Raw genomic sequence first — 8,665 nt, 5'->3', positions numbered from 1 at the left:
AATCATTGTGCAGAACCCATGCCGCTATGAAACAGAAAGGTCGACTCAATTTTTCAACACCCACGTCCATCTGTAAAAGAATAGGGCAATGATATGATTTATAAAAGGGGAGATGAGAGATACAAATATGAACATTTGGGAATAGTTGACTCTAGGCATCATTTGCTAACAGCTGGTCTAGACGTGCTTCTACATTCCGTCTCTACCATGTAAAGGAAGGGCTAGCATGTTGGCAAAGAAGAGGACGAAATAGACAAATAGAAAAGCAAAGAAATAATAAACAAATGCTTTTTGTATTGCTTCTGACTTGGTGTTAAATGACAGCATCACAGGTCCCTATATATAGGCTAAGAACAAATTGAATATCCCACGTATCTCGGTCCTCTAACCCACTAAGTTGTACACTATCACCTTACTTGAGAAAATAAAGGACTCTGGAGAAAATAAAGGACCACTAAATACATTACTAACAGCCTTGAGGATAAAACAAAAAAATAAATTAAACAAATAGAAACGTGGAGAAAAATACGAGCATCAGTTTTGAATTATTCTTCAACACTCCCCCTTAATTCAAAACTACAAACACCAAGTAATTCTCTGAAATAGCAGAACTTCTCTTTTGATAAAGCCTTGGTCAAAACATCAGCCAGCTGCTCTTGTGTGCTGCAATATTCCAATGCTATCTCCTTCTTTGCTACCAGATCACGAATGAAATGATAACGAATATCAATGTGCTTGGTTCTGCTGTGAAATGTTGGATTCTTTGTCATGGAGATAGTTGCCTTATTGTCACAAAATATCTCTGTTGGTCCCTTCTGTTGTTGTTGAAGATCTACAAGCACTCTTCTTAGCCAAATAGCTTGACAAGCTGTTGAAGTTGCTGCATAAAACTCAGCTTCTGAGGTTGACAATGCTACAGTAGCTTGTTTTTTTGAACTCCAGGTGATCACTCCTGAGCCTAGAGTGAAAACATTAGCTGAAATACTTTTTCTATCATTTAGTGAGCTTGCCCAATCACTATCTGTATACCCACACAACCTGAAATTAGAGACTTTAGAGTACCAAATGCCATACTCCAAAGTTCCAGCAATATAGCGTAAGACCCTCTTTGCAGCTCCATAATGAACAGTTGAAGGTTGCTGCATAAATCTAGAAATAACACTGACAGGAAATGCAATATCAGGTCTAGTGTGGGTTAGATAAATTAGACCTCCAACCAAGCTTCTGAATCTCCTTGCATCTGCCATCTCTCCTCCATCTTCTTGCTGTAATTTTTCATTTATATTCATGGGAGTAGCTGCAGGTTTGCAATTAAGCATGTGAAATTTATTGAGAAGGTCCCTGGCATATTTCTTTTGTGAAAGAAATATTCCATCTTTAGCTTGATAAACTTCAAGACCAAGGAAGTAATGTAGTAAGCCCATATCTGACATTTCAAACTCATTCATCATTTGAGACTTAAATTCATCCACAAGAGCAGTAGAGGAGCTACTATAAATGATATCATCAACATAAAGACAAATAATGATGAAATCATTACCTTCCTTCTTTACAAACAAGGTGGGTTCATTTTCACTTCTCATATACCCCTTTTTCTGAAAATATCCATCAATTCTGCTGTACCAAGCTCGAGGAGCTTGCTTCAAACCATACAAAGCCTTTTTCAACTTGTACACCTTTGTTTCACTGCCTTCTTTTATAAAACCTTCTGGTTGTGCCACATAGACTTCTTCTTGTAAGTCTCCATTGAGGAACGCTGATTTGACATCAAATTGATAAACCGGCCATTGTAGTTGTGCAGCTAATGCTAGCACTAATCTCACAGTTTCAAACCGAGCTACTGGAGAGAAGGTTTCTTCAAAATCAACACCATATTGCTGTGCATAGCCTTTTGCCACAAGACGAGCTTTATGCTTTTGTAAGCTTCCATCTGCAGCAAACTTTGTCTTGAACACCCACTTTAAGCCAATTGCATTTTTACCATCTGGTAAGTCCACCATCTCCCATGTTCCATTCTTTTCAATAGACTTCATCTCTTCCACCATTGCTTTTTGCCATTCTTCCTTTTCAGTTGCTTCTTCATAGCTTAATGGATCTGAAACAGTAAGAGCAAATTGACAATTATATATGTCAGTACTATATTTGGGATTTGGCTTTTTGGTTCTTGTTGATCTTCTCAATGGAATTGGTGCAACAGAAGACTCTTCAAGAGTTGTTGAGGAAGAGTTTCTGCTAGATGAATCTGTTGTAAGTGGCTCTTGCCCTTCCTCTTGAGAAACTTCTATAGGAATCACTTGTTGCACTTGCTTAGCATTCCAATCCCACCTAGCACCTTCATTGAATACTACATCTCTGCTGATGGTAATTTTGCCACTTATGGGATTATATAGCTTATATGCTTTTGATTCAGAAGAATAACCAACAAAAATATGTTTTTCAGATTTCTCATCAAACTTTTGAGAGTAAGTTTTAATCAAAGCATAAGCTATACAACCAAAAATTTTGAAGTGGCTTACCGTTGGCTTTCTACCAGTCCAAGCTTCATATGGTGTTTGATTACGAACAGCTTTTGTGGGAGACAAATTGAGAAGGTAAACAGCTGTTGCAACTGCTTCTGCCCAAAAATAAGTAGGAAGTTCTTTCTCTTGCATCATACTTCTGGCCATCTCTACTACAGTACGGTTTTTCCTTTCTGCCACACCATTTTGTTCTGGTGTATGTGGTGCTGTAAGCTCCCTACAAATTCCATTTTCATCACAAAAGTTCTTAAACCCAGTTGAGATAAATTCACCTCCTCTATCTGTTCGAAGTGTCTTTATTAAAAGACCACTTTTTCTTTCCACAAAAGCTTTGAACTTCTTGAACCTGTCAAAAGCTTCAGACTTGTTTTCTAAGAAGTAAACCCAAGACATACAACTGCAATCATCTGTGAACAGTAAAAAATACCTACTACCACCAAGAGATCCCGTACTCATAGGTCCACACAAATCAGCATGCACTAATTCAAGACATTCAGAGGCTCTCCAAGCCTTACCAACAGGAAAAGATTTTTTACTTTGCTTTCCATAGACACATCCTTCACAAAAGTCAAGAGAATCAAGTTTTGGTAAACCATAAACCATTTCTTTTTGATTCAACAACTTCAAACCACTGATATTTAAATGCCCATATCGTAAATGCCATAGTCTAGTTTCATTATCACCACTAGCAGCCAAAGCATATTTTTCAAGCATTGAAACATCCAATGGAAACATTCTATTTTTGGCCATAGGAACTCTAACAATGATTTGCCCAGATTTCTTATCTCTAATAGTGCAACAATCATCATCAAACAGAATTGAATATCCACTACTCATTAATTGCCCAATACTAAGCAAATTATGAGATAGACTAGGAACATGCATCACATCCAGGACAATCTTAGCATTACCTTGATTGGTTTTAATGCTAACAGTACCTCTACCTTCAACTTGAATATGCTTGTTATCACCAAGGGTCACGTCTGATTTCTGAGACTCATCAAGCTCCTTAAATAGAGACTTGGTTCCTGTCATATGATTGGAACAGCCACTATCCAAAAACCATACATCATTAGTTTTTTCTTTTTCACAAAATAAGGCCATGAACAGCTTACTTTCAGCATCTGCATTGTCTGCAAAATTGGCTTGGTTGTTCTCATCTTTCTGCTTTTTCCAACAGAAAGCTTCTTTGTGACCTGGCTTTTTACAGTAATGACATTGAAAGGTTTTCTTCTCTTCATTTGAACCTCCCCTGCCTTGTCCTCTTCCTTGGCCTCTTCCTCCTCTTCCACGGCCTCTACCATGTCTGCCACGACCACGACCACGACCGGCAGAGTTTTGTGGTATCTCTTCCTTCACCTGAAAAGCCTTTTCCTCATGCTTTTCACTAGACCTGAGCAACCTTTCTTCATGGGCTTGCAAAGAGCTCATCAGTTCATCAAATGAGTAATCAGACAAGTCATGAGCTTCCTCAATCGCAGCAACAATATGTTCAAACTTTGGAGTAAGACTCCTTAAAACTTTTGCAACAACAATTTCTTCAGAGATATTTTCCCCATAAGACTTCATTTGATTAACAAGAGAAGATACTCTAGATAAATAAGTCTGAACAGGTTCACTGCTTTTCATACACAGAGTTTCAAAATCACGACGGTAAGTTTGCAATTTTACCATAATCACTTTTGAAGAACCTTGAAACTCCTTTTTCAAAATCTGCCAAGCCTCCAGTGACGTTGTTGCTGCTGCAATTCTTGAGAAAATCGTCTCATGGACAGCTTGTTGAATGAAGAACAAAGCTTTGGCATCCCTCTTTTTGGTTTCTTTTAATCTTTCCTCAGCCTCTTCATCTACATCGATGTGATCCACAAAGCCAAATTCCACCAAGTCCCAAAGGTCTTGAGACATAAACAGCGTCTTCATCTTGATACTCCAAAACTCATACTTTTCACCTGTGAAAATGGGTATGAGCGGTTGTGAAGAAGAAGAACCAGCATTCACAGTGAAAGCCATTTTGCTTTTCGTCCTTTCTCTCTCCTCTCGTGTTTCCCTTGCTCACAGACACTCAAAAAAGCAGAGAAAGTGTTCTGCCTAAACCCAAAAAGTGTCTCGCACTAATATCCAATGGACCCAAACCTCACTCTATTGCCCACAGAACCAACCTGGCTCTGATGCCAGTTTTGTTGGCAAAGAAGAGGACGAAATAGACAAATAGAAAAGCAAAGAAATAATAAACAAATGCTTTTTGTATTGCTTCTGACTTGGTGTTAAATGACAGCATCACAGGTCCCTATATATAGGCTAAGAACAAATTGAATATCCCACGTATCTCGGTCCTCTAACCCACTAAGTTGTACACTATCACCTTACTTGAGAAAATAAAGGACTCTGGAGAAAATAAAGGACCACTAAATACATTACTAACAGCCTTGAGGATAAAACAAAAAAATAAATTAAACAAATAGAAATGTGGAGAAAAATACGAGCATCAGTTTTGAATTATTCTTCAACATAGCATAACTAAGGTCAGACACTTCCGTCTCCTCATACCAACTACAAAAGTCCCTGTCTATGAAAAGGCTGTCAGGAGCATCAATTCATCGTTCAGTTTGAAAAAGAGTAGCATTGAAGTCTCCCCCTAATAACCATTGTCCCTGAATGTTACATTCTAAGCGTTATAACTCGACCCACAAAATACGTCGTGCCATTAAGTAGGGGCTAGCATAAATCACAATCATATACCAGCGATCTCGTCTAGAATTTTTAATAAATAGGTGCAGGTACTATCTATGACTCTCTAACACCTCTACCTTTCAAACTCCAACATTCCATAAACACCAAATACGTCTACTGAATCCCTCAGCTTCTATGAAAATGTCGTCTTGAAACCCAAGTCTCCCTATTCTTCTTTCTATTTTCTCTTTGTCTGCTCTTGTCTCGACCAAAGCTAGAAAGTCAAAGGAAAAGTGCTTTTTTAGTTCTTGTATCAGGCTTGTAAATGACTTCGCACCTGTAACTCTAGAATTCCAAAACATGTAATTCATAAGGAAACCATTGTTTGAGTCTGAGAAGTTTTAATATCCCTCCCCTAGATAATATCCATCATTATGGTCCTATCACTCTCTCAAGCCACTGTGTCATGCGCAACTACCGTAATCACATCCTTGTTAGATGAAGCAGCCTGCTCATATGTTAGGTCTTGTGGATCAGGCTGGCAAATAGTCAGCCCATTAGTGTCCCGAAACATGCAAGTTGAGGGGTTTTGGGCCTCTAGGTCCGATGGCCCACCCTGCAACGACATAAAAGGGTTATGTATTTCAATTGGACAATCATTGAGATGAATGTTCCCCTTGAATTGGGCTTTTGATTTGTCCGAAACATTTTCCTTTCCCCGTAACTTAGTTTTCTCAACAATCTTCCTTTTAGACCCTAGTACTGTGGTCCACGTGTTAGAATTGCTATTGGTTTCTTTCCCAAAATCCCTGACTCCATCAGAGCCCGACAATTTCTCATTCTTATTTTTTTGTATCCTAACTGGCCGATACACCATCTTTCATTCCTCCTTTTTGTTGATCCAAGAGTGATTCTTCTGAATCTTGCTATATCCAGCTCCTTTTTTATCCGCATCATTAATACCGTTCTTCAATCCCTTCAAATCTGTTCCATTAATTCCTCCATCCAATTTCTTGGGAATTATGCGAGTTGAAGATCTGCAAAATTTTCAGCTAATCAACATTTGAGGACCCAAATGTACGTCCGGCACCACCGTCACCATCTGCCCCTCCATCGTAGCTGTAGCCGCCGACAGTCTCACCTAGTTGGTCCCCTCCATATCTTCAATCATAGTATTCATTAGGCCCTCTACGTTCTGTCCCCTCACAATGGGGGGCATTCATGCTTTTCATGCCCATATGTCCTGTAATTAAAACAAACTAGATGAAGTCCCTCATACAATAGTTGCCAATCCTCACCAAACGCCATAAACGCAGAGAGCAAAGGTTGTTGTAGATCAATTTCAACACAAATACGAGCAAACTCTCCCTTATCATATACTGACGTTGAGTGATCCACCTTGATGGTTTTCCCAATCATATTCCCTATAATGCCCAGTGATTCCATATTATTAAATTCCATTGGCAAATCTAGTATACAAATCCAAGCAACTATCTTACGTTGTCCTGGGGTTAAAATTGGGGCGCCACTGCTGAACCAAAAGGTAATGGTCATCTATCATCCAAGGCCCCTCCTGGAAAGCATGATCTTGATCCTCTCTGCTAGTAAATGAGACAATGTAATAGTCATTGCTGAGGGGAGTCACTTTCATTGGGTCTCTTGGTTTCCACATTCTTCTCACCCTGTCAATAAGAACATTCTTCAGGACCTGTGCCCTAAGGAGTTTGATGATCAAAGAATTCATCCAGGGTTGGCATTAAGAAGTATACTGTTTGGTTGTCACCTTCAGCACCGGGTACCTTGGTTTGATGGTTGTGCCTTCAGTCTCCACACTATCTACTAAATCTATGTCTCCATCATTGTTAGGATCCATGTTCTGGTTCTTCTTGGTGAAGAAGGATCTCCACCCGTTCACAATATCTTCATGTTCATCGATCATGCTTAACTAAATAACCCCCACAGCCCAAAGAAAGTAGTTTCTCTTTGTATGACAAAGGTAATACTCTCCGATTGTTGTTGGTGAGTGTATTTTCCTTCATCCCTTCTAGCTCCTTGTCACCTCTTCCCCCTGACCTAAACACAAATTAGTTATCTAACTTTTATTTTGAGGACGACATAAAGCATACAATAATTCAAGATTTTCAACCTCTGTTTCAAAGATATACCGATGCACTTCCAAATTAATCCTATTTCACGCCCAAAAGGTGGGTTGTGATTAATTGGATAGTGTTTGGTAGATAAAAAGTTTTGGTAGGTTGAGAATTAGGTCAATTTGGCGTATATGTTACGTCTTAACATCAGTTTAATTTATTGACTTCAGACATAGCCTTTTCACACGTGAATTTTCTTTTTGGGATATTTGTGTCATTTTCCACTTATAGAAATAAATACTCTTTTAACACATTTTCCCAAAGTTTTATATGATTTTTGGTATCTGAAGCAACTTCATTGAAAGCTGGGAAGGAGTTTTAAAAGCAAGAACAACATGGAACTTCTTCTTTTTTCTTCTTTTGGCCAACAAAAGACAACATGAAATTGAATAGAAGAAGGAAGAGAGATTGAAGGTCCAAGTTCGCACTCCTAAAAAGAAAGCATTATAACCGTTACGATTAAGTGTTCGTTATTGCACCCAATGTTCCTTTGGCTTGACAAACTATGAAAATTAGAAGTGATGCTATGAGTTTTGATCCCAAAACGAATCTAGGGCTACGTAGTTCGCTACCATCCATCATTTCCAATATTCTACTACCAACCAGAAGCTGTCCTTTGAAGTATGTTATGCTAGGGTTTCTCTCTAATGATTCTTATGTTATGGCTATAATAGTTTAATACTATCTCTAGTTTCTAATATAAAAATTAGTTAGAAGTTAAATTTAGTCCTAAATAAAACTTCTAGTTTGTTCCTTATACTTGTCATTTTTTTTCCAAACAATCCCAATTGATTGCATATGTTAAGCAAATTTGTGTCAAAATATAGCTTTAATGCACATGATTTAAGGTAGTATCTTAGAAAAACCAGCACATTTTTTGACAAATACAGTAATTAATTTAAATAATGTTTTAATCTATCCAAATTATTAGTTTTAATGACAGGAGGTAGTATATATTTATAGTTTTGTGATTGACGATGAGTGGCATGTTTATATATTTTGAACCACTTTTAATTAAATGGAATCAAAATTAATATAAAATGAAATTTTTGTGCGTACTAAAAAAGGGTGAAGGAGGGAAAACAAATGAAATTTTCAAGGATATTATTTTACTAATCCTTTACCTATTATAATCAAAGATGCATCAAAAAACAAAGGATGAGAGCTCTAGCAAATGAGAAGTTGAATAAGCTCTAAAATGTCCAATTTTCTTCAGTAATTTACTAATTTATGGCACATAGGAGCTTGTGTTTGGTCAATATAATTTTATCCATGTAGCTTAATAATAGAGCGTCTTTGCTATACGATAATAACACGAGCCGTGCC

Source organism: Neltuma alba, unplaced genomic scaffold (assembly GCF_004799145.2).
Source record: "Neltuma alba isolate B1F8T4 unplaced genomic scaffold, ASM479914v2 tig00013210_pilon, whole genome shotgun sequence".
NCBI lineage: Eukaryota > Viridiplantae > Streptophyta > Magnoliopsida > Fabales > Fabaceae > Neltuma > Neltuma alba.
The sequence above is the reverse complement of the archived record's forward strand: the minus strand, read 5'-3'. Positions refer to the sequence as shown.